At 39.6% G+C, this 27,721-nt stretch overlaps 1 pseudogene; it reads right to left on the bottom strand.

The window, feature by feature from the left end:
• Window positions 1-2,867: 2,867 nt before the first annotated feature.
• Window positions 2,868-8,865, bottom strand: LOC105039931 (jasmonoyl--L-amino acid synthetase GH3.5-like; annotated as a pseudogene).
• Window positions 8,866-27,721: the final 18,856 nt, after the last annotated feature.

Here is a 27,721-nt window from a genome sequence, read left to right as displayed (position 1 = left end):
TGGCAGAAATCCTCTAATGCTCAAATCAATTGAATCATAGGAAATGATGGAAGAGAGAGAGTTTCAATGAAGAATGCTGTGGAAAAAGATTTATCTGAGGATTCTCCGACTCCCTCTGTTTAAAGGGAAAAATTGATGGTCGTCACTGAGATGGATGGAGTGTGGGTTAACCACCCAACAATGGTTTTCATCATGCAATAACTGCATGGTAACGACCATCCATATTTCTCTACATTTATAACTATTTTAATTATGCAATTAGAGTTTAATAGACATAACTGTCACCGAGACCGTAGCTGTAACATAATCGGGCATCTATCATCTCCCTGATTTATTTTCAGTTCATCATAATCCAAGGTGCATTACTTCGGGCAGCTTCAAGGTTATATTACTTTGGTTTACTCCAAGACTAAACAAGCAAATATTCACCATATCAAATAGTACAAAACATGCCCTTTGGATGGATCCGATCCTTCAGTTACACATTGTTGAGTAGTGTGGCTCGAAATATAGTGGTTCATCTCTTGGATAGGAAGATTCAATGCTTCTCAATCCTAGAAAAATAAGACCAAAACCTCCAACTTATTGTTGCTTGGAGAATGTGGTGGTGGAAAGTTGTCAGATTGCAAGTTAGATCAGATTGATATGGTCCGGACTTCATGGAATCAGACTGGTGCGAACCACCTTCGCAGGCAAACCGAAAACTAAAACCAGCTTGACTTGACATTGCACTTAAAAAGATGTTCAAATCACTCGGTTGAAGAAGAAGAAGAGTAGACTAGCCATTATAATTGAAGTTTTTTTTTCTCATAAAAGACTCTGCAAAATGATTAAACCAAAAAATTAAAAAAATACATTGTGTATTACAAACAGATATAAATGAACATATTAGTTCAATAATATACCCCTATTAACGAGGCATCATGTGTTTTCTTTTTTAATTTTCTTTGATGAAGGTATATTAGGTATGCCTTATAGTTTTGATTCAAGAATCTTCCATGTAATGCGCAAGAAAGATCAATTGTTTCCAAAATATAGGATAAATTATTTCCCACCAATGGGTCGGCTGCAATCTGAGAACCTGTCTTAGTCTAATTCTGATCTGCCTTGTAGTCTACTAGACCTTTTGTTTGCTAATTAAAGCCACAAAATAGAATTCGTTTTCATAACATGGTTGCGTACATCCCACTTGGGCCATGGCCCAGAATCCTCAGGCGATTTAAGTCGATGGGCCATGGAAAGCGATTAACGCTGATTGAGCATGTTAAAGAAAATTCTCACCTTAAAAAGAAAGTATGTCTTTATTTTTATTTTTATTTGTGAGGCTGGCGAAGCCCTGTATCTTAAAACTTTTCTTCGAATTTTTTGGTTTTTTATTTTTTAACAAACAAGCACGGTCATTCAGTTCTTTTTTTTTTTTTTTTTTTCTTTTGTTGTGTCTACGGTCATCCAGTTCTAAAGCGATGTAAAGGACGAGTTATCTGTTGGTGTTCACGGGCAAGGCCGTGGGTTAAATTTCCGAACTCAAATTGGTGCATGTCACCCTTATCTGCCCCTCACGTGTACATCTGGTACCCCAGAAGGCAACCAGCTATTATGCGATCAGAAGCGAGCTTGATCGGACTGATGAACGCCGCCACGTTTGCACACATGCATGGATACAACTTCGAACAAAAGTGTCAGGATGGAGCGAAAGGGCCGAGAGTGAGTGCTCAATTGGACCAACGAATGCCACCTCATATCCAAAGGCCAGGAGCGAGTGCTCAATCGGACGACTGATAAATGCCACCTCAGATCACAACTCACATGTTGACACGGTCGCATCCGCATTGCACCCAATGTCAGTCCATGGCACGAGAAGCCTTGCGGCATCAACACATACGAAGGTGGGGCTGCCGTTGAGCCATCAACAGTGCAGCACCATCGACAGTGGAAAGGAATATTTGCCTTCCCACGAATCTACCATTGGATCATCCACTTCTAGCTTTGAGATCTATATAGGCAGATAAATGATGGAGTTCAGAGTGCATTGAGATCTGTGCGGTGGGTGATCCAATGGTGGCTTCGCGCGTAGGCCCAAAAATGCCGCCGCTCGCTTCTCTCCACCTTTCCTCCCCCGGGGAAGGGGAAAAAGAAATTCTATAGCTTAGAAACCGTTCCAGGTCCCCTGATGATTGCTGCATTCTCTGATTGGAGAATTTCTCATTCTCGCAAAGAAAGTAACAGGTGAATTGAGATAGTTGTCCCACCTCTGGGGAGACATGCTAGCCTACCATGCAAAGGTATATGGAAGAGTCTCTCCGAGCCCAGCCATGCTGATGCAACTCTTTTTCGTAGAACTCGTGGTGTAATGTACAAGATTTTAAGCCTCAGGGCTCACCAACTTAAAAACTAATGAAGAAGAAGAAAATAATAAAAAAACTGCAAGTCCACCCAACCGAGTCAAGCCGTGATTAAGGTGCAAACTGTAGAGAGAAATAGGCAGAAAGGCATATGACCAGGCACTCAAATCCATTGTGGCTAGCAATCTGATTACCGGCATAGGCTCATCTGGCCAGCAATTAGAGAACAATGATCGGTATATGGTAGACCTCCACATAGCAAGACAAGTCACGATAAAAATATCAGAGCTCAATCCAACCTAACAATCCTAAATTAGTTAGGATAATGATTGGAATCAAATTGATCCCTGATTTAAAAAATAGCATGGAGAATGAAGGATAATACAAAGTCTGAATATAATTCCATTAAAAGATAGCATAAATTACATCAAAGCTAAACAATGCACCAAGGCCCTGGTCTAACATTATTTGTTCCTCTCATTTATTACATAATTAACCCTGAAAATTCAGCAAGGACAGGGAAGTTTCAGGGAAGCTAAGAGGGCATTAGACAACGGGTGTGATACACCGCTTTTAGCAGCTAGCATAGACAGTACTGAAATAGCTTTTGATGTTGTTGTCGCACAGGATCTGCAGGAGCTTGACGTTGGATGGGCTCACAAAGCACGGTGTCTTGAATTGGCTTATTGAAGTCCCAAGGCTTTAAGAATGTTCTAGAATCTTCTGGAAGGTTCCTTTCCGGACAACACGGAGCTCAAGCGGTCCAATGCCACCCGCCTTCCTTGAGCTGACATAGCCTGCATCCACAAAAGCTAGGTCTAAGCAGTTGCAACAGCTGCTTAGAACCTCGTCGCTGGCATCCGAGCTCAGCTCCAAGAAGATCGCATAGTGGCCAGGGTCTGTTGAACGATCGACATGGCTCGTAAAATCCACAAGCTCTAGTTCCTCGGCTGCTAAGAGCTTGTTTGCCTCCTCGGCAGCCACCATCACGTCTTTCTCCGTGTTCTTGTCGATGTTGACGGATAGGACTACGCTTCTCCGGCATACATACCTCAGCTCAGGCGTGGAGTTATGGGATCCTGCTACCTTTACGATGTCCCCCAGCCTATAGTGATATAGACCTGTCATCGGATGCAAACCACAAACACTATTGTCGGCAATTAGATACCACCAAAATAACTTCACTGATTTTTTTTTTTTTTAATGGTGATAAAGGAGGCAAGTGCCACTGTAATATTATTATTTTTTTGACTGAAAGCAGAGGTAGTAGGATGCTACTCTTTTTTATTACTGATAAAAATCAAAGTTATATTTCCAAGAAAAATAAAGAAACTACATTAGATATAGAAGGAAAAAAGAAAAAAAAAATATCAGCAATTTATTGCAGTAGTAGCTAAAGTATCCAGCTTCATTCTGAGTCTCCTGTGTTTGTCTTGATTCTTCACAGAACAGAGGTGTTTTCAGCCACGAAAAATCTGAAGAATATTTTGCAAAACAAAGAAAACAGACCCTTTCCTTCTTAGAAATATCTGATTGTTTTTTTTCCCTCCAAATTTTTTAACATACCGTGGTCAATAATTGATCACCTGCCTTACTCTCAAGTTTATTTTTATTTTTTCTTCTCTAAGTAGTCCACCATATAATATTATTAACCTGGAGAATGTACAAATGGAGGAGATTGGACGGAGTGAGAGAGAGAGAGAGAGAGGTTACCATGGGTTGCAGAAGCTCAATTAATGAACCCTTGAAATTTCAGCGACATCAAAGAGAAAGCACCTGACGTGGATGATATTTCACTGATTTCATATGGGCGAGTTGTATTAACATCACAAGTTTCAGGTGATCAAATTAAAATATAGCAGCAAAAATAGGAAATTTGCGGTATCATAGTACATGAAAGACATCCAACAATCATACAGAAGACACCTTATGAAAACGTCCATTAGAGCTTCTACTTCCAATTAAAGCTTTCCCAGCGTTTCACCAAACATGGCCTGAAGGCATGAACAGTAAAAATACGATGACAGGACAGAAAGAAATAGAGCAATACCTGTAAAACTGGTGATAACAACTTCATACTCTTTGCCAAGCTCAACTTCTGTAAGACCAACTGGCTCTGTGTCACGCCCCGAATCCAACACCCGGGTCGGATACGTGATGGCCGCACACTCCTTAGAGCAAGCCCTAAAGAATATGCAAGGCCAAATTAAATCATTACAATCTTATCAACCATAATATTTAATTTCAACAATAATTCATAAAACTTGCATAATTACAATTAACATTCCTTCAATCCTCTGATCAAGTATCAACGGTACTCTATCTATGTATCCGCTCACTCACAAATCCATACCATAGCCAACCATGGACATCTTGTAACTCTGAGAAGAAAAGAAAGATAAAGGAGTGTGAGCTTTACAGCCCAGTAAGAATTCCCATATCACACTGATATAGTAATATAGTCTGAAAATAAGGATAAGCAATAAAATATAAAATCTCATGTTCAATATCCAGAATAATGCAAACATTCATAAATTTTCTGTCTTGTCAAAATAGATGCATCATCATATGTTAACAGGTGAAACACTTTTATTCAACAATTATTTCATGTCTTATCTTTCATTCTCCTTTCATAATCACATGATTCTTAACAGTTTCTTTCTGGCTCTGGACTATCCAGTCTATACCTCAGTCATCATCCGGATCGAATCCATTTAAAAAGTCTTTCAAGACTATCCCAGGATGAGCTCCTGGCCGGCTGTCCCACGTACCAAAGCCCGTGAGAGGCTGTCCCAGGCATAAGCTCCTGGCGGGCTGTCCCAGGCATGAGCTCCTGACCGGCTGATCCACCTGTAAGCCAGTGGGGGCTGTCCCAGGTATAAGCTCCTGGCGGGCTGTCCCAGGCATAAGCTCCTGGCCGGCTGTTCCACATGACAAGGCTAGTCCATACCATATATCTCTTTCTTTTTATTTAATCATTATGTATTGATTTCATCAATCAATTCTGTCTTGCATTATGATCAATTCAGATATGTCATATCCATATAATCATGCCATCAATCTCTGATACGTATATATTAACATAACATACTCATGCTCAAAATCAAATAACAGTATCTCAGATATAATAAATTCATCGATCTCAAATCCGACAACGCAAAAACAATAATGCAAGACCAACAGTAAAATAGCATATATATAATAGTGATCATGTATAGAGATTCTTACCTTTACCGGTGACTAATCCAAACACAGAAATCAATGTTCTTCTTTGATTTATGAATTTCTCTAACAAGATATTCCACTCGATATCATATGCAGACAATCATCTCTTCATAACCCTGATCAATATAAAAATCACATATATGGAGAAAATTATCGATAATCGATCCTAATAACACAGATCGAGGACCTCTCTTAGAATTAATCAAAATTAGGATTTGTCTATGTATCAGGATCCTCCACTGATCCATAAGACTTCTAGAGAGAGAAAATCCATGAAGAGAGAGAAAATTCTAGAGAGAGAAAGTAGAAAGATAAAGTGGAGAGAGAAACCTTCGTATCCTTCCGATGAGGCAATCATGGTCGGGATCATCAGAGGTCCTATCAGGGTGACTCAATATGAATCAAGTGTTACAATTTCAAATAGGATCGGCTGGGATCAGATCTATCGCACGAATTTCGGAGCAATCTCAAATCATCTTATTTTCATCTCAATTTTATCCTAGGGTCCGTGATGAAATCAGAGAGAGAGAAAGACTTTAGAGAGATAAAATCCACAAAAAGAGAGAAAGATCTAGAGAGAGAAAATAGAAAGAGAATCTAGAGAGAGAAAGTAGAGAGAGGAGAGAGGAAAGATTTTTTTCTCTTCTTCTTCTTCTTATTTTATTTTTATTTTTATTTTTCTCTTTCTCTTTTTCCTTTTTTTTCTTTTCTTTTTCCTTTTTCTTTTCTTTTTCTTTTCTTCTTCTTCTTCCTTTCTTCTTTTCTTCCCGCGGCCACCCTTGGCTGAAACAGGAGAAGACCGTGAGGTCCCCCCCTCGGTGGCTCGGGCTCCGGCAGCTTGACCGGAGATCCGGCAACGACGGCGATGGGCAATGAACGGCCGGTGGCAAGGTTCGGCCGGCGAGAATCAAAAAGAGATCGGAAAAAAGGAGATTTCTTGTTCATGGATTTTCCGGCGAAGACGGTGGCCGGCGGCGAGGCTTTGGGCCAGAGGAGAAAGGGAAGAGGGAGAGGAAGAAGGGGAGGGGCTTACTTTGCTCCGACGGTTGAGAAGAGCTCCGGCGAACCCCTTTTCTTCCTGTTCAAAGAACTTGCAGAAAAATCTTGGAAAAATCCCTCTAAACTCTTAATAATCTCTCAAAATCCCATGTTAAAGACCTAAAGGGAGGGGAAAGGGGGTTTTATAGAGGAGGAATCTGGTTTTTACTCGGATTCCCCACTCCTTTTCACGGTGGGAAGAAGACTCTCAACGGGAGTCTTCTTCCTCCCGATTCCTCTGTTTTCTCTTTTTTTTTTTTTTTTTTTTTATGTGGGCTGTGGCTGATTCTGGGCCGGGGTGTTACACTCTGATTCTATGTAGTCAATGGTGGCACTATTCTCCAACTCCTGCAACTCAGGCTTTACCAGAGGAATAAATTCGAAGAACGAAATGCTCGGAAGCACTGCAAACGTTGCCAACTCAGGAGGCAGTCTAGAGTTTACATTTACACCAATGTTTCCCTCAGAAGCCCCATAATCCGCACTTATCAGTGGCAAGCTTCCTGCATAATATCTTAATTTTTTCAAGTATGGTTCCATTGCTCCCGTCATAATGCCATAGACAGACGTATTTGGCATTTGGAAAAAGTTCTGGGATCACACCGTACCAGTCACTTAAACCCTTACATTTTTTATATGTGGAATCTGCCAGTGTGGGATTTGGAAATAAAAGTTTAGAAACAGCTGCGCGCACGGATGGGACAGTACTTCTGCTGGAGAGAACCCCATGCCTGATATCATTACAAAGATCTTCCCAAACCAGCTCAAACGTTCGAAATGCAATAACTAAGCTGTAGGCAAATTGTGCAAATACGTGCTGCACTTCATCTGCGTAAATTAGCCCACACAGAAGGTGACAATAAAGAGACTGGTCGAAATCTGGACCAAATGTAACTTCATCAGGACTGCAACACTGAGATTGGATATCCTTCATTGTGCGTTTGAATTGTTCATGTGCAGCGGTGAGGCCCCCACTTGTTTTCATCTTGCATGCTACTGTTAGATGAATTGTAAAGCTTTTCCGTTCCCAGTTGGGGATTCTCTGCAAGAAGAAATTGTTGGTGGATTTAATATCCATGTTTGAATAAATGAATATATATCCGATAAGCATGCAAACAAATTAAGGCTCTCTCACATCAATCGAACAAAACATGGTTATATACTTTCTAGTTTGTCAAATGGATACAAATTACAGAACTATGGTATTTAGCCAAGGACGTCTAAACTAATTAAACTCGACGCTCAATTTTGACAGACCCGCGGTCCATTACCAGAAGGATAAAATAGGACGAGAGGACCTAAAAGGCCAGTAAACAAAGAAGCGGTCTATTCAAGTCAGTATGAAAGGTTATGAAATTTTGAGAAAAGGTACCACTAAGGATTTCATTGAAGGCTACCATACTGCGAAACACTTCGTACCGGTTTCTAAAAGAAAATGCAGTCTTATATGTCTGAAATATTCCTCCTTCATTAAAAGGCAAAAATTTGCGCTTCCCTTTTGTGGCACCAGAACTGTAGCAAAAGACAATATTCTTCCCAGTTAGCTGGCAATTGATATTTGGTAGTCAATATACCAAAGAAAACAAGGCACTCTACGTAATTAATACCTGAATGAAAATGCTGTTAAAGGCTTCCCGGTGAAAATTATCCATAGGTCCCTGGATGGATCCGATTATTTTTAAGTCCCTGGACTTTTCAAATTGAATAAAAAGTTCCTGAAATGCTAAGAAGTTATTTTTAAGTCCCTACCGTTCACACAGATTGGTTAAATAGATCCATGTTCAGATTACATGGATTTATATTTAAGTTACACAGGTTTATGTTCAGGTTACGTAGGTTACCTGATTTCAATACCTGGTTATGCACGTTCATATTTAGGTTATACAGATATGTACCTTGATTACACAGAAATAACTCCTTGGCATTTCAGAGACTTTTTATTGAACTTGAAAAGTTCAGGAATTTAAAAATAATTTCTGATCCATGTAGAGACCTATAGATAATTTTCCCATGATGTATCTCCATCGATGATCTTCTGAATGTAAGGCTCCAGATCTTCATGGGTTATAAGAGGAATGCAAGCCTTAAAACTCTTGGGGTCAGTTCTTCCTCCAAGACCGAATTTCTGCAAGTACTCTGCCTCACCATTTTGTTCAAGAATCTTTCGTAGGGTCTTTTTCGGGACCCAACCGGCATCCTTCATCAGCATCTCGAACTCCTCTATTACACTTTCAGGATTGAAAACCATCATCTTCTCCATGTCAACTAAGCTAAAAGCTTTAGAAAATATGTCTACCGAAGATCCAATGCCAACAAATCCTCAATGTTGTGTGAGGAGTCGAAGTGAGAAGGTTCCAATTTTATAGACCTCTTCACTTCATGAACCACAGAGGATACGGACACCTGGCCATTTGGATTGAGCTAGTCTTGTCACCGAAATAAGGATAGTGGGTCTACTCATGATATTTCGGTAGTTATATTTGTCAACGATTTGATCAAGGAAGCACTCATCATTAAAGAAACTTGAAGTTGCAATGGGTATATCATCACTTGCTCAGCACCATATAAAATTACCGTTAAGTGCCATCTAAAAGTATTACAAACTGGCTCATAGTAATAAGTTCACTTCATCTGGAGAACAAAGTTGAGCAGAATCGACGTCACAATATACTTACTGATTTCCCCACTGCAGTCAGCATCTACAAAATTAACTCCTCCCAACTATAATTAATCATGTCTACTGAAAAATCAATTGGTGATTATGCTAGTGAAATTGTGGAAGAAAAATGCCTGGTGTACTCCTAGCATACCTCCATTCTGTTGGCTTATTTTAACAAGCCACAAAGAGCAACTACTCACAAAAAACAAAGAGACAAAGTGTTGAAAAAGATTCTTCAATTCACGTCGTTTTTCATTTACATACATATTTATAGTTGTTTAAGAGATACAATTGGCATCCCTTTGAAAAGACACATCCCTGAAAACACCTCTTTATCCAATGGACACAACACTTCCCAATGGATACAACCCTTCCTAATGGAAACAACCTTTTATGAATGGACACAACCTTTGATGAATAGGTTTAGTAACCAACATATTCCCCTTTAAACCTATTCATAGAGAACAAACTCCAAGATTTATTCTTAATTCGCTAAAAGCCTCAAGTTGAAGTGGCTTTGTGAAGATATCTGCAATTTGATTTTTCGATTTGCAGAATTCAAGCTTAATAACCTTATCGTTAACTTGTTTCCCAATAAAGTGATACCTTGTATCTATATGCTTGCTTCTTCTATGTTGGATAGGATTCTGTGCTAGCTCGATCGTCGACTACTTATCAACAAAGATTGTAGTTGGGCCTTCTTGTGGATGACTTAATTTTGCCAATAAATTTCCTAGCCATATAGCTTCACAAACACTTGACACCACTGCAACATATTCTGCCTCACATGTAGATAGTGCTACAATTTATTGTTTTTTCAAGCTCAAGGTAAAAGCAGTAAATCTTAAGTAGAATACATATTATTAGGTGCTTTTTCTTTCATATTGATCTCCACCCCAATCACTATCTGTGCAACCAACCAACTGAAATAGGCTAGTTTTGGAATAATTTAAGCCATATCTAATTGTACCTTTTAAGTATCTTAGGATCCTTTTTGCTGCTTGCCAATGTGACTCTTTAGGATTCTCCATGTAATGACTCATTAAACCCATAGACAATATCTGGCCTGCTAATAGTCAAGTAGCGGAGACTTCCAACAAGACTTTTGAAGAGTGTGGAGTTCATTGATTTTCTGTTATCATCTTTACTAAGTTTTATTCCATATGCAGTTGGAGTACTAACGCCTTTGCAATGCTCCATTTTAAATTTCCTTAAGGTAGTCTTAGCATACCTTTTTTGAGATATAAAAATTCCATCATCACGTTGCTTTACTTCAATGCCCAAAAAATAAGACATGAGACCATCATTTGTTATTTCAAACTCTCTTGTCATGCTTGCTTTGAATTCTTGAATCATCTCATGACCACTTTCAGTGATTAATAAGTCATCCACATAGATGCAAATGATCAAAATATCTCTCTTTTTATCTTTCTTGATATATGTAGCATAGTCATATGGATATTTGTTGAAGCCACTTCCTTGGAGATAATTATCAAGTCGAGTATTCCATGCTCGAGGTGCCTGTTTCAAGCCATATAATACCTTTTTTAATTTATAAACTTTATTTTCCATACCTTTAACTTTATAGCCATCGAGTTGTTCAACATAGACTTCTTCTTCTTCTAAATAGTGATTAAAAAATACCAACTTGACATCCATTTAATATATCTTCCAATCATGTTGTGCTGCAAGAGAAAGAATCATCCTTATTGTATCAAAGCGAATGAACGGTGCAAATACCTCATTATAGTCAAATCCCTTCTTCTGCTTATATCCTTTTGCAATAAGTCTTGCTTTATACTTAATAATCATGCCATCTAAGGTTCGTTTGATTTTATATATCCACTTTATGCCAATAGCATTGTGGCCTTTAGGTAGCATAGTTAGTTCCCATGTTTTGTTTCTTTCAATGGCCTTAATTTCTTCATCCATAGCTGCTTTCTATGTTTCACTTTGTAAGGCATCTTCAACAGTTAGTGGCTCTTGGTCAACAAATAAACATTGTAAATTGATACCCTCTGTCTCTTCATAGATTTCATCCAAACTCCTCATCTTCAATAGACTTGTGTTTCTACTTGTTCTGGATGACCTTGATGATGAAGAAGATGAATTTTTAGATGATGAAGTTAGCATTTGTGGAGTAGATGCGGAATAAATTGGAGAAAGAATTGGTTGATTGTCTAGCATATGTATATTTTCCTTATCTTCAATAATTTCATCCATGAGCCTTTAACTTTGTCCTTCTTCTTGTGTGCTCCAATTCTATGAAGCATTTTCGTAAAAAATTATATCTCGGCTAATCACCACCCTTTTTGTCACTGGATTATAAAGTTTGCAAGCTTTTGATTGCTTGCTATATCCTATGAAGATGCTTTTCTCACCTCGATTGTCTAACTTTTTCCTTTTCTCCTTAGATACTTGGGTGTAAGCAATATACTCAAATATCTTAAGATGACATTACAAGAAATTAAGATATTAGCAATGGTCATTAGCGATAGCATTTCATTACTAATAGGGGTATTAACGACGATATTACCGACGGTAATTTTTTCATCATGAATAATTATTTTACCAACTGCTATCAGCGACGGCATTTCTGCTGTCGCTAATAGTAGTTTTAGTGATGGTGAAAATGGTATTAGAGATGACAAGACCGTCGCTAATAATCATTAGCAATAAAATTCATCATCACATATTTTTTTATTTATTAAAATTATTAGCGACGATGAAAAGAGTATTAGCGATGGCACTACCGTCTCTAATAATCATTAGTGATGGCATCTACCATCACAAAAAATATATTTTTTTATTTATTAAAATTATTAGTGACGGTGGAAGAGTATTAGCGACAGCATATGCCATCACTAATACTGAATGCAGAATATAATTTTTTTTTGAATATAATATAATTTTAAAATTTAAGACTATTTTCATCATTTATTATCTAAATAATTATCTTAGAGTATTATCACAAAAGACCACCTCAATCTGATATCCCTAGCTATGTCGATCAATAAAATTTTATTTTGATGGTCACGAACAATCATATAATGATCTGATAGTTAGAGACCACTGATGGATCTGAAAACTTACAAAGATAATTTTGATGATATTTATAGTATACTATCAAAATTTTACTTCAATCGGACATCACTATCATGGTCAATTTAGTATGAAATAATTTAGACCGTTAAATAAAAAATAAGTGATCAAAAGGCCCAAATGACATTCGATTATAAGATAATTTTTTAGATAAATGATCTTTGCTACTATTTTGATCATTTGTATAGTGGTGATCGTAAAATTCTAACCACACATATATGAACGATCCAAAATTATGTCTCTTGATACTCTTTCTTAAAGTTCTTAAGTAATTATACTCATACTTTTATAAGATCTGCTTAACATGGATGGTTCATATATGTATGGTTTGAATTTTATGATCACCACCATATAAATAATTAAAGTAGTAGCAAAGATCATTTATCTAAAAAATCATCTTAATTAGATTGGCCTTTTGATCATTCATTTTTTATTTAATGGTCGAAATCATCCTATGCTAAATTGAACATGATAATGATGTTCGATTGAAGTAAACTTTTGATAGTATGCTATAAATATCATTGAGATCATTGTAGCAAATTTTTGGACTCATCGGTGGTCTCTATCTATCAGATCATTTTACGGTCATTCGTGACTGTTGAAATTAAATTTTATTGATAGACATAGCTAGCGCTATCGGATCAAGATGATTTTTTATTATGATACTCTAATGATAATTATTTAGATAATTAATGATAAAAATAAATTTTAAATTCTAAAATTATATCATATTTAAAAAAAATAAAAAAAATTATATTCTACCTCTATAGTAGTGGTTGCGTAATAACTACTGCTATAGGTCTATTATAGCGATTACACAACCACTGCCATATATTGTATAGCAGCAGTTTATATATTACTATGACTAAAATAGATTTAAAAAAAATTAATTATAAATTTTTAAAAACTATTAACGACGGTATTAGAGACGAAAATACCATCGCTAATAATATTAGCGACAGCATTGAAGACGAAAAATACCATCGCTAACAATCTACCCCAAAAAAAAAATTTTTCCTCCCTTCGTGTGCCCTCATTTTCTCCTGCGCGCCCTCCCACCCCCCACGTTTTCCCCCACTCCCTCTTTCCCCCACCTTCATCTCCCCGAGCCCCCGACCACGAGCATCCGATTGCCTCCTGCCTCTCCAAGCCCCTAGCCGCAAGCACCTGGCCGCCTCCCCATGCCCCAGGCTGCCTCCTGACTCCTTGAGCCCCCAACTACCTCTTCGAGCCCCCAGCCACCTACCCGAGCCCCCGGTCGCCTCCCGCCTCCCTGACCTCTGGCCTGCCTCTCCGATCCCTCGATTGCCTCCCACCTCCCCGAGCTCCTAGCCATGAGCACCCGACCGCCTCCCGCCTCCCCGAGCCCTTGGCCGTGAGCCCCTGATCACTTCTCTCCTCCTCGAGCTCTCGACCACCTCATGCATCCCCGAGCCCCCGACCGCCTCCCACCTCTCACCTCACCAAGCCTCCGATTGCCTCCTACATCCCCAAGCCCCCTGCTGTGAGCAACCGGCCACCTCCCCGAACCTCCGGCTGCCTCCCGATGACCCCAGCTACCCTCGCCTCCCCTTGCCTCCGGTCATGAGCCCTTAGCCGCCTTTTGCCTCCTCGAGGCCCCAACCACGAGCCCCTGGCCGCCTCCCAGACCCTCGGCCACCTCCCACCTCTCTGAGCCCTTGGTCGCCTCCCATCTCCCCAAGCCTGCCGGCCTGACCTCGCAGCCCCTATCCTGCCGCCCCCAGCCTCTCGGCCCTGCCACCCCTAGCCCCACCACCCCAATCCTGCTAGCTTGTCGACTCGACCTCGCAGCCCCTATCCCACCAGCCCGGCCCCATGGCCTCGACCTTCCAGCCCTTGCCCCATCGGCCCAACCCCTTGACACCAACCCACACTGGCTTCCTGTGGCCCCATCTTTGCGCTCTCGTCTCTACGACCGCATCCTCGAACCGACATCCTATCTCCGAGCCAGCATCCCATATATGCGGTTGCTGTGTGCCTTGAAAAATTTGATAAATCCATGGTCATCAGCTGCGGTGTATATCGACCTGCGTTTAGGTATAGAGATTCGATCTCAACTTCATAGTAGATATGATCTACATTATAGATACGATCTATATTTTTTATTTTAGATTTCAGATTATGCATGTTAAGTCATAAGATCCTTACTTAGGTAGTTTTTAAATTAGATCTAATGCATGCTAGATTAAAGTGTTTAATCTAGATTCATTCCGCTGCATTAAGATTCAAAAAAAAATTTTAGTTACATGCATGAAACTACTTGCAAACTTTCAATGTTATCAGAGCCAGGTTGGGACATGAACATAAATGCATGAATCTGACATCTAAAAAATCAGAAATAAAATTGATTTGATTTATTGATGTTTCATGCAATACTATCAAAATCTGATTTTATTTACTTGCATATATGATATGTGTAGTGTAGTTTATTTTTTGAGTAGTCTAGTACTCCTCAAAATCTATGGTAAAGGCCATCCTGCCATGGAAGACTATGGTGGAAGGAGTGCCTGCATAAATTGAGAGAAAGAACCGCGAAAAGAAGACTTATATGATCTGAAACTTTGAAATTTTTGTGGTTGGCACACCTATCGAGTTGATTGATTTTTGATTTGAGATGGGCTACACAGCCTTAGGCAGTCCACCATTGAGCATTCTAGTTCACAGTCACCATCAGACTGGAGGTCCTATAGGGATCACTGGATACGGATGGACATATAGGGGGTCCTCTACAATCAGTGGAGCGGCGAAGAGTACTCCAGTAGATGGCAGAGGGTCCGACAGAATCGGGTCCACCCAGCAGGATCCGATCAGGCACATGGGCGACTCCGTCGACACACATATTGTGATCGACAGACTGATAAAAAATCTTTATCAAAACTCTTAACTAGAACTGTAAAAACTTATATATATATATATATATGCTTTAATTAATTTAATTTTATTATTTACTTATTGTAGATACGATAATTGGATCATCCATCAGGCCAGCTAAGGTTGTGGGAGGCCAGACACCAGTCTAGGAGGATTGATGATTACTTAAATTTTAGATCATGACAAATCATGATAAAAATTTCAAACTGTATTTATTAAGTTATTATAGGATCTGATATGTATATTAGAACTAATGTATTTCTGAATTATGTAGGCGGATTATGTGGAGTACGTTGTTGTGTGACATGACAATGATCCATCCACTCAGCCCCTCCTTGATGTTGAGGGATGGCTCGGGGTCACTGAAGGGGTGAATAGAAGCTGAGTCATAGGAGTCGGCCATAGCTTCGACCCTCCAGCGATTCGATACTGTTCGGTATCATCACAGGCCTTGACGTCCCAGATTTGGAGCGATGTGTACGTGGAGACGACAGTAGCAATGACAAAGCCATCGCTAATAGTTTTTTAAAAAAAATTAATTTAAAAAATAAAAAATTATTAAAAATGGTATTAGCGATAACAAAGCCATCACTAATAATTTTTTTAAAATTTTAATTTAAAAAATTAAAAACTATTAGCAACGGCATTATCGTCGCTAATGCTATTGCTAATAATATTATTAACGATGATAAAATTATCGTCGCTAATAATGATAATTAGTGATGGACGTATTTATGTTGGCTTTTTAGCAATAGAAAACCATCGTCAATAGCATTAGCGATGGCAAATTGATTATTAACGATGGCAAATAATCATCGCTAATAGTCAATTTTTTTGTAGTATGATTGATACTTGGCATATATCCACTCCATGCCTCTTGTGGGGTCATGTGCTTAAGACTCTTGGTCGGACTGCTATTAATCAAATAGGCTGTACACGCAACTGCTTCTGCCTAAAATAACTTTGGCAGTCCTTTCTCCTTAAGCATACTTCTTGTCATATCCAAAATAGTCCAATTCTTTCATTCTGCAATGTCATTTTGTTGGGGAGAGTATGCTGCTATAAATTATTGGTGAATTCTCTCTTCTTTGCAATAGCTTTTGAAAATATTCGAGGTGTATTCTCCATCTCTATCCGATCTTAATATCTTCAATTTATAACCCCTCTCCCTTTCTACCATGGTCTTAAATTCTTTGAAAGTAGAAAAGGCAGCGGACTTTTCTTGAAGGAAATAAATCTACAGTTTTTTAGTGTAATCATCAATGAATGTAATAAAATATTTATTACCTCCATATGACTCTGGTGTAGGTCTGCATATATCTAAGTGTACTAACTCCAAAAATGTTGAGGCACGCCATGTCTTGCCACTTCTAAAAGGAAGTCAAGTCTGTTTGCCAACTATACATCTGTAACGACCCAGAAAAAAAAAAAAAAATAGAGGAATCGGGAGGAAGAAGACTCCCGTTGAGAGTCTTCTTCCCACCGTGAAAAGGAGTGGGGAATCCGAGTAAAAACCGGATTCCTCCTCTATAAAATTCCCTTTCCCCTTCCTTTAGGTTTTTATCACGGGATTTTGAGAGATTGAGGAATTTTTTTCAAAAGGATCCGCGGGTTCTTAGATGGAAAAGAAAAAGATTGCCGGAGTTCTTCTCGGCTGCCGGAGCTCGAGGTAAGCCCCTCCCCTTCTTCCTCTCCCTCTTCCCTTTCTCCCCTGGCCCAAAGCCTCGCCGCCGGCCACCGTCTTCGCCGAAAAATCCATGAACAAGAAATCCCCTGTTTTCTGATCTCTTTTTGATTCTCGCCGGCCGAACCTTGCCACCGGCCGTTCATTGCCCATCGCCGTCGTTGCCGAACCTCCGGTCAAGCCGCCGGAGCCCGAGCCACCGAGGGGGGGGACCTCACGGTCCTCCCCTGTTTCAGCCAAGGGAGGCCGCGGGAAGAAAAGAAGAAGGAAGAAGAAGAAAAGAAAAGAAAAGAAAAAGGAAAAAAAAGAAAAAGAAAAAGAAAAGAAAAAGAAAAAAGAAAAGAAAAAAAAAAGGGAAAAAAGAGAAAGAGAAAAATAAAAATAAAAATAAAATAAAAAGAAGAAGAAGAGAGAAAAATCTTTCCTCTCTCCTCTCTCTACTTTCTCTCTCTAGTTTCTCTCTCTAGATTCTCTTTCTATTTTCTCTCTCTAGATCTTTCTCTCTTTTTGTGAATTTTATCTCTCTAGAATCTTTCTACTCTCTCTGATTGCATCACAAACCCTAGGATGTATTTGAATTAAAAATATGATGAATTGAGATTGCTCCGAAATTCGTGCAGTAGATCTGATCTCAGTCCGATTCTATTCAAAATTGTAACACTTGATTCATATTGAGTCATCCTGATAGGACCTCTAATGATCTCGATCATAAGTGCCTCATCGGAAGGATACGAAGGTTTCTCTCTCCACTTTCTCTCTCTAGAATTTTCTCTCTCTTCAAGAATTTTCTCTCTCTAGAAGTCTTATGGATCAATGGAGGATCCTGATACATAGACAAGTCCTAATTTTGATTAATCCTAAGAGAGGTCCTCGATTTGTGTATTAGGATCAATTATCGGTAATTTTCTCCATATATGTGATTTTTATATTGATCAGGGTTATGAAGAGATGATTGTCTGCAAATGATATCGAGTGGAATATTTTGTTAAAGAAATTCATAAATCAAAAAAGAACATTGATTTCTGTGTTTGGATCAGTCATCGGTAAAGGTAAGAATCCCTGTACATGATCACTATTATGTATATGCTATTTTGCTGTTGGTCTTGCATCGTTGGTTTTGTATCGTCGGATTTGAGATCGATGAATTTATTATACCTGAGATACTGTTATTTGATTTTGAGCATGAGTATGTTATGTCAATATATATGTATCAGAGATTGATGGCATGATTATATGGATATGACATATCTGAATTGATCATAATGCAAGACAGAATTGATTGATGAAATCAACACATAATGATTAAATGAAAAGAAAGAGATATATGGTATGGACTAGCCTTGTCATGTGGAACAGCCCGCCAGGAGCTTATGCCTGGGACAGCCCGCCATGAGCTTATGCCTGGGGCAGCCCCCACTGGCTTACAGGTGGATCAGCCGGCCAGGAGCTCATGCCTGGGACAGCCCGCCAGGAGCTTATGCCTGGGACAGCCTCTCACGGGCTTTGGTACGTGGGACAGCCGGCCAGGAGCTCATCCTGGGACAGTCTTGAAAGACTTTTTAAGTGGATTCGATCCGGATGATGACTGAGGTATAGACTTGGATAGTCCAGAGCCAGAAAGAAAATGTTAAAATCATATGATTATGAAAGGAGAAATGAAAGATAAGATATGAAACAATTGTTGAACAAAAGTGTTTCACCGGTTAACATATGATGATGCATCTATTTTGACAAGACAGAAAATTTATGAATGTTTGCATTATTCTGGACATTGAACATGAGATTTTATATTTTATTGCTTATCCTTATTTTCAGACTATACTACTATATCAGTGTGATATGGAAATTCTTACTGGGCTGTAAAGCTCACACCCCTTCATCTTTCTTTTTTTTCTCAGAGTTGCAGGATGACTTAGATTGGCTATGGCTTGGATTTACGGGTGAGCAGAAGGATAAATAGAGTGTCATAGTATCTGATCAGAGAATTGAAGGAATGTTAATTGTTATTATGCAAGTTTTATGAATTACTGTTGAAATTAAATATTATGGTTGATAAGATTGTAATGATTTATTTGGCCTTGCATATTCTTTAGGGTTTACTCTAAGGAGTGTGCGGCCATCACGTATCCGACCCGGGTGTTGGGTTCGGGGCGTGACAACATCCTTCACATATTTCTTTTGGATGGTTCATTTTTAGAAGCCCTTTCACCATTCCATTAATAGATAAAAACTTCAATCCATCAAAATTTAAATGCCCGTACTGCAAATGCCAAAGCCATGTGTCATCCCTCAAATGTGCTTGGAAGCATCTCTCAACCACTGTCTTTAAGTTGATAGAAAACATTCGATTTTTCGACATCCAAACCTTTGCAATCAACTTCTCATTCTTATTTCTTATTTTTTAAAGTCAATGTAGAGTCATCCATATGGATGATATAGTCTTTTTCTAGCAATTGTCCAGTGCTGAGGATGTTGCTCTTTGACTCTGATACATAGTATGCATTGGATATATACTCATGTGAGCCATTCTTCAAATGGATCATAATCTTTCTTTTTCTCTTCATTGAAACTTTGGAAGAGTCGCCAAACTTGATATTTCCATGTACATCATCATCTGTTTCCATGAATAGCTCTTTTTTGCCACACATGTGGTTTGTTGCACTTTAATCAAGGAACCATATGTTCGAAGCATCTTTGTAACCTTCTTGACAAGCAAGTAGGAGAGTTGGCTCTTCTTTCATAATACCATCAGTGTAGTTATTTTCTCTTCAATCTTTTTATTCCAACATTCTTTGCTATAATGACCATAGTTTTTGCAATTATAACATTGAATATTAGACTTACTAGTACCACGCCGATTAAAGTTTCAGTCATGATGGTATCCTCCTCTTGTAGAGTTGCGACCTCCATTAGTATAGAATCTACGATCATTACCTCCTTTTTTGTTGCAATTGTCTCCTTTGTGGTTCTCACTCTTTCGTTCATTTAGCTTTAACTTTATCTCCAAAACTTGTTCGATTGACTCTATATCAGATTTTTTTTACAACTTTTGCTCATGTACTTGAAGAGATCCTGTTAGTTGATCGATGGAGAGGAACTCGATGTCCTTCGACTCCTCTATGGCAATGATGATGTGCTCAAACTTTATAGTTAATGAGCGCAAAATCTTCTCTACAACTCAAACATTTTCAAATATCTCACCATTTCTCTTCATTTGATTCATAAGAATCAAAATCTGAGAAACATAGTCTGCAATACTTTCGGACTCCTTCATGCGGATGCCTTCAAACTCGGCTTGCAATTTCTGCAAGCAAATTCACTGCACACGCTCATCTCCTCTGAAGACGATGATGAGGATATCCCATGCTTCCTTGCTCGATGCCGCTTCAGCAATTTTCTCAAAAGAAGACTCCTTCATTGCTTGATAAAGGAAGAACAAAGCCTTCTTATATCCTTCAACTCATTTCTTTGATTTGCAGAAAAACAGCTTATTCTTGAGCCATAGGTTCATGATACCCATTATTGATGATCTCCCATAGATCTTGGGATCCAAACAATGCCTTCATTTGAAGAGATCAATTCTTATAATTTTTCTTTGAAAGTTTTGGAATTTGAGGTTGAAAAAGCTTGGTGGTCATTTTCCTTGACAAAATTTCTCCCTTGCCTTGGCTCTGATACCAGATGTGTTGGCTTATTTTAACAAGCCACAAAGAGCAACTCACTCACTCACAAAAAACAAAGAGACAAAGTGTTGAAAAAGATTCTTCAATTCACGTCCTGGTTTTTCATATACATACATATTTATAGTTGTTTAAGAGATACAATTGGCATTCCTTTGAAAAGACACATCCCTACAAACACCTCTTTATCCAATAGATACAGCACTTCCAATGGACACAACCTTTCCTAATTGAAACAACCTTTTATGAATGGACACAACCTTTTATGAATAGGTTTAGTAACCAACACATTCTATCTTTTGTAAATTGCTAGGGTAAAATGGCAACTCGTGAGCCACCTAACAGGTCATCTATGGTGTCCTCATTGGACCCATAGAACTAAAATCCAAGGGGTTTCTTGAAAGACCTCCAACCACCCTCTCTCTAACCAGACAACTTAGATCTCTTTAAATATCATTGGTGCCATTCTGTGCTCAGATTGGACAAACCGTGCTCTTTTTGAAAAAGTAGTGCCTGCATGTATTTGCTACAGCAAAAACATGAACGGTTTCGCATTGCCACATGCTTCATGTGTAGCACCAAACTATGGAGGGCCCATATAATAATTGCTTCAATCAGAGAGGTTTCATATCACAGTTATTGGGTTTCGGTTTGTATCTTTCCCATAAAAGAATGGTTTACCTTCTTACACGACATCAACCATTAAATTTCACAATGATCATTTTAAGATCTATGCAATAACTAAAATAAAAAGATTGAAAGCTTTGAGAGCTATGTAAGATACGATCCGACCTTATTGCTATCCAATCTAGGGCTTCAAGAGGAGGACTGAGGCACGATATGATTTTTCTGTATAATTAATTTATATGACATTTTCTCCTCTCAACTATAATTAATTATATCTATTGAAAAATCAATTTGTGATTATGCTAATGAAATTATGGAAGAAAAATGCTCGGTGTACTCCTAGCATACCTCCATTCTATTTTTTGTAAAATGTTAGGATAAAGCGCCAACTCATGGGCCACCTAACAGGTGATCTATAGTATCCTCATCAGACCCCTAGAAACTAAAATCCAAGGGGTTTCTTGAATGACCAGCAGCCACCTTTCGCTCTAGCCACACAACTTAGATCTCTTTAAATATTATTGGTGCCATTTTGCTGCTTTCTGTGTCCAGATTGGATGAACAATCCTTCTTTTTGAAAAAGTAGCGTGGGTACTTTTTTTGGGGTAGGGAAGTAGTGGATGGACTAGCTCCTCATTGATTCACTACTTTGCTTCTTTCTGTGGTTATCACTTTCTATTTTGGAGACCATGATGGAATCCTTACAGTTGGTAATTTTTGAATAATCCACTACTGTTTTGCTAAAGTTTGGATATTACTGTCTGAGTCTCTTTTATCTACTATCTTATGTTTTGGATCATTTCTACTATCACTGTTTATTCTCTGTAATTCTCTAAAATGAATTGTGTAATTTTTTAAGATATTTTTTTATTTTATTTTTATGTAAATATTTAATTTTTTTCTTAATAAATTTTTTGGTGAGTAGTCAGTTGTTCCCGCTGCTCTTCAATACATCAAAAAAAAAAAAAAAAAAAAAAAAGCAGTGGGCGTACTTGCTACAGCAAAAACATGAATGCTTTCTCAATGCCACATGCTTCATATGCAGCACCAAACTGCGGAGGGCCCATACAATAATTGCTTCAATCAGAGAGGTTTCATATCACAGTTATTGGGTTTTAGTTTGTATCTTTCATGTAAAAGGATGATTCATCTTCTTACGCGGCATCAATCGTTGGATTCCACAATGATCACTTCAAGATCTGTGCAATGAATAAAATAAAAGAATTGAAAGCTTTGAGAGCTGTGTAAGATGCAATCCAACGTGATTGCCGTCCAGTCTAGGGCTTCAAGAGGAGGACTAAGGCATGGTAGGATTTTTCTATATAATTAATTTATACGACAATTACTCCTCCCAACAATGATTAATTATGTCTACTGAAAAACCAATTTGTGATTATGCTCGTAAAATTATGGAAGGAAAATTAATGCTCAATGTTCTCCTAGCATACCTCCATTCTATTTTTTGTAAATTGTTAAGATAAAATGACAACTCGTGAAATAGGTGACCTATAGTATCCTCATCAGACCCCTAGAAACTAAAATCCAAAGGGTTTCTTGAAAGACCTGCAACCACCCTAGTATCCTCTCCAGCTCCCTCCTGACCACCGCCATTTTCCCCACTCACCCCATCAATGCCGCTTCCCCAACCCCCTCCCCTCTTCGGCTCTCTCCCGATCACTATCCTTTTCCCCATCTACCCCACCACTGCCGCTTCCCCAACCCTCTAGAATACCTTCATTCTATTTTTTATAAATTGCTAGGATAAAATGACAACTCGTGAGCCACCAAACAGGTGATCTATAGTAAGGGTTTTCTTGAAAGACTTGCAACTACCTTCCGCTCTAGCCATATGATTTAGATCTCTTTCAATATCATTGGTGCCATTTTGTCTCTTTCTGTGCCCAGATTGGACAAACAATCTTCTTTTTGAAAAAGCAGTGTCTTTGATGGGATCCGATGCATTAATGCTGGTATGATCGCATCCAACACGAGGACTTTCCAAGGGATCATCTATTTTAGTACTACTCTCGCCCAAGCATGCTTAGCTGCAGAGTTCTGACTAGATTTAATACATTAGTGCTGATATAATTGCACCTAATGGATACTACTGACTCTAATATGTGGATACTATTGACTCCAGAGAGTTCATTGGTGACTTGGGCTTAATTGACCTCAGCTACACTGGACCCCGATTCACTTGGTGCAAGAACCATCTTGGGGGAGCTAGGGTTTGAGAGAGGATTGATCGAACACTTGTTACTACTGATTGGCTCCAGCAATTTCCTCACCACCAAGTGCAGCACCTTTTGAGGATCGCTTCAGACCATTGTCCGCTTCTCATTACGACTAATGGCCCACGACTGCCCAGGGATCCATTCAACTTGATCAGGGAGGTTTGGAGGATGCAAGTGCATGAGGATGCAAGGTACTGGGTGGCTAGGAGGCTCGAGCTGACGAGGCATAGGATCATCCGATGGAATCATCTTGAAATTGGAAATATCTTTAGGTGGCTTGAGCAGGTAGAGGTAGATATTGCAATGCACCAGAGGAGAGAAGATTAGGAGGGGGGTCTAGTGGAGCTTGATTTGAGGGAGCTTCACTACAAACTCTCGAAGTGCCACTCTCTTTTATGATAGCAGGAGGTCTTTTGAAGGCAGAAGTCTAGGGTGCAGTGGATTAGAGAAAATAACCGCAATACTAGATTTTTCATTAGGCTACCATGCTCTGTAGGTCGACCAACTGAATCAGACAGTTGAGGGACCCCGATAGTAGGATGGTGGAGGATAGCGTGGGGATCCATGACCAGCTTTTTCAATTCTTCAGCTCCTGTTGGACTGCTCCCTTGGATGAGGATGCCCATCCTACTTGCAACATCTCTGATGATGAGAATATGGCTTTGACTCATCCAAAGTCTGCTATTGAGGTGCGTGGGGCCCTTTAGTCCCTCGAAGAGGATAAAGCCTCAGGGCTTGTTGGCTTTCCCCTCTTCTTTTGTAGATATTGGTCAATTGTCAGTGATGAGGTGATGGAGGCCATGCAGATGGTCTTTGATGCCAAAGGTATTCCTGAGTAGTGGTAGCAGATGTAGATCATCTTTATCCTGAAGCGACCCGATGCATTGGCTCTGGAGCATTACAGACTAATCAGCCTTTACACCCACTCTCTATAAAGTATGTGTGCAGGTTTTGATTAGACATTTACAATTGATTATTCCTTGACTGATCAGCCAGGAGCAGGGTGCTTTCCTCAGTGGCCACTGTATCATGGATAATTTCCTACTAGCTTAGGAGTTTATGTATGACTTGCGATGAGCCCCATTCATCGGAGTTTGATGGCCATCCAACTAGATATAAAGCGGACGTATGATCGAATGAGCTGGCGATTTTTGATCTGCATACTTCCTGAGTTTGGCATCCCTAACAGATGGATTGATTAGGTCATGGACTGTGTGGAGGCTCCAAGTTATGCCATCTTGGTCAATGGTTCCCCTACAGAGTTTTTCCACTCAACAGGTGGTCTTCGACAAGGGTGCCCTATCTCCCCTTATTTATTTTATATTTTGATGCTCTTTCTCATGCTCTTCGAGCGGCAGTCCAGAGGGTAAAGCTGGAGCCTTATTGGCCTACCCCAGGGATGCAGCCTCTCTCACATCTTCTTTTTGCAGATGATTGATTACTTATTGATCGTACTTTGGTATGAAATATGAGGTGCTTCTCATCTATTGTTGAGGCCTATTATCGAGCATCGGGCTAGCTTATGAATCTATAGAAATCTAGTATTATCTTCAGTCCCAAGATGAAGCCCCAGGTGAAGCAGGTGATTCGGGACAAGCTGGCGATGTCTGAGCATGTCGGAACCCTAACATATCTTGGGGTCCCTATCATCAAACAGCGACTTTGGAGAGTTGATTGTCGACCCATGGAGTAGTGGATCAAGAAGTAACTAGATGGCTAGCAAGCCAATACTCTCTAAATGGGGTATGTCACTCTTATCGGATCCGTATTGAGCTCCATCTCGATATACATTTTGGCGAATATTATTGTCCCATGCTATTATAGGACTTTTGTGGTGCCCCATAGCCTTGGAGGTGGCTACAAGTAGAGCTGATCGATAGGCTTTAGGTTCACTATGGCGGATGCGGTCATAAGTTAGGACGAGAGCGATCCTAGGGTGGAGACAGTGCATAGCATCCACAAACTCGAGGTTCAAGCAATGACAACTTCGAGGAGCTTAGTTGGGGCTTCAGATATCTAGAGGCACAAGATGGAGTGAGAAATCAAGAAAGGGCTAAAGACTGTAGTGAAAAGTAGATTTTAGGGTATTGGGTCAACTCAGTACTAGACTGGATTGATCAAGTCTGAGAGAGACAGAAAATAGGCTCTCAAAAAAATTGACATGATACGCAGGTTAGCCAGCTCAATTTTAGACTGAGTCGACTAAGTGCCAGATTAGTCGCCTCAGTCTGAGACTGAGCCGACTCAACTGCAGTGGGATTTTTGATTTTGTCTGGGATTGAATTTTGATCCTAAGATATTAAGGTCTGGTTTGTTAGGTCTTAAGGTGGCTAACTCAAGGATTTAAATTGAAATTAAGTCCAAAGATGAGAGCATATGAGACATAGGTGTATATGGGCTCGGGTGAGTGTTTTCATGTAATTGGGTCTAGCCAAGAGAGTTTTTCAGCTGGGGTTTATTAGGATATATGTGTAAATCCTAGGGTATATAAATCATGTATTATAACATATTGTTAATGGAACCAATACAAAGCTTTTCTCTCTAAATTCTTCATCTCTCTCTGGTTTGCACAGCGCCCTAGGTAGAGATCGAGCAAAAATCCTGATGTCACCTTCTTTGGTGCAGATTGCTAGTGTTCTCAAGCATCTGTGTCTTGAAAATCTGTACAATATTTGGTGCAAAGTGGAGTATGGAGAAGGAGACGTCAGGATTAAAGTTCTCTATCAAAGGTATCTTTCTCAATCAGATTTGTGTTGTTTGTGATTGTGGTTTGAGATATCATGAGCAGGGGTTGAAGATCAATTTTGAAAAGTTTGATGAAAAAAAATTTTCTTAATGTGGAGGACAAGGGTGGAGGATTTGTTGGTTCAGTAAGAGCTGGATCTGATTTTGGAGGAAAAGCCAAAGGGGATGACAGATCGAACTTGAAATTCTCTAGAAAAGAGGGTCTGTTCGCTGATCAGATGGTATTTGACGGACTCGATATTGTACGACGTGCTAGAAGAGAAGACATCCAAAAATTTATGATCAAGATTGCACTCTCTGTACATGTGAAGGAACATATGCAACAAGCTTATGCTGAAGAAATAATTTTATAACCTTCGGATGGAAGAAGGTGGAAATATGTTGGAACATATTCAATAGTTTGACCAGTTGAGTATGGATCTACTCAATTTAGGTGTGGCTATGGAGGAGGAGGATAAGTCCCTGATGTTGCTATGCTCGCTATCTGAGAGTTTTGATCTACGGGTGATGACTCTATTGTACGAAAAAAAGATACTGGTATATATGAGAAAATAGTGTCGATCCTTCAGACGAACGAGCAGAGGGAGTAGATGGTGAGAGGTAATATAAAGCTTTCTCAAGATGTCATGGTGGTTGGTGAAAGGTCTTGGAGGGGGAAGGATAGACATGAGGTAGCGGAGAGGCAGACATCTCCAAAGAGAATCAGGGAGGTTAGTTGCTACATGTGCCAACAGCTAGAGCACATGAAGAGAGATTATCCTCGAAGGAAGAGAGAAAAGGGAGAAGGTTCTAGATCAAAGTCATCTAATGCGGTGGCTGAGAGCAATATATCAGATGATCTTCTGATGTTATCAGCTAGACATAGAGAGGAGGCAGATCAATGGATACTGAACTCTGCTAGCTCTTATCATTGTACACCTCACCGAGTATTGTTTGCTTCTTACACGTAGGTGGGTGAAGGGCAGCAGGTGATATTAGGAGACGGGAGCTCTTATAGTGCAGCAGGAGTGGGTTCGATCAAGCTGAGGATGTTTGACGAGAGGATGCGAACCTTGACAGATGTGCATCATGTCTCGGATCTCAGGAGGAGCATAGTATCACTTGGATACTTGAAGGAGAAGGGCTTCATTTTCAGAAGTGATTCAAGGATGCTGAATATCCCCAAGGACAGCAGGATTGTGATGAGAGGGAGGAGATTGAGGAGTTGGCTGTATTAGATGGAGGGATCTGTTGTGTCCAGAGAGGTCGAGGTGATTGCTTTAGTCATGGAGGATCAATCGGAGGTTCCGTCGGTGCAGATTAAACAGTTGATGGTGTATTTATCAGAGTTGCCTATTGTGGGGTCGTTGGATCACAGAAAAGTGGAGCACTGAGGATAGGTGCATCCACATGTGGAGGAGCACCGAAGAGAGATTTCTTCATGGGTGATGATGAAGTCCATGGCCATGGCACGAGCTCTAGGTATCGAGGTGTAGAGGGAGATAGAGTTTTTC

Source organism: Elaeis guineensis, chromosome 2 (assembly GCF_000442705.2).
Source record: "Elaeis guineensis isolate ETL-2024a chromosome 2, EG11, whole genome shotgun sequence".
Classification (NCBI taxonomy): Eukaryota; Viridiplantae; Streptophyta; class Magnoliopsida; order Arecales; family Arecaceae; genus Elaeis; species Elaeis guineensis.
The sequence above is the reverse complement of the archived record's forward strand: the minus strand, read 5'-3'. Positions and strand labels throughout refer to the sequence as shown.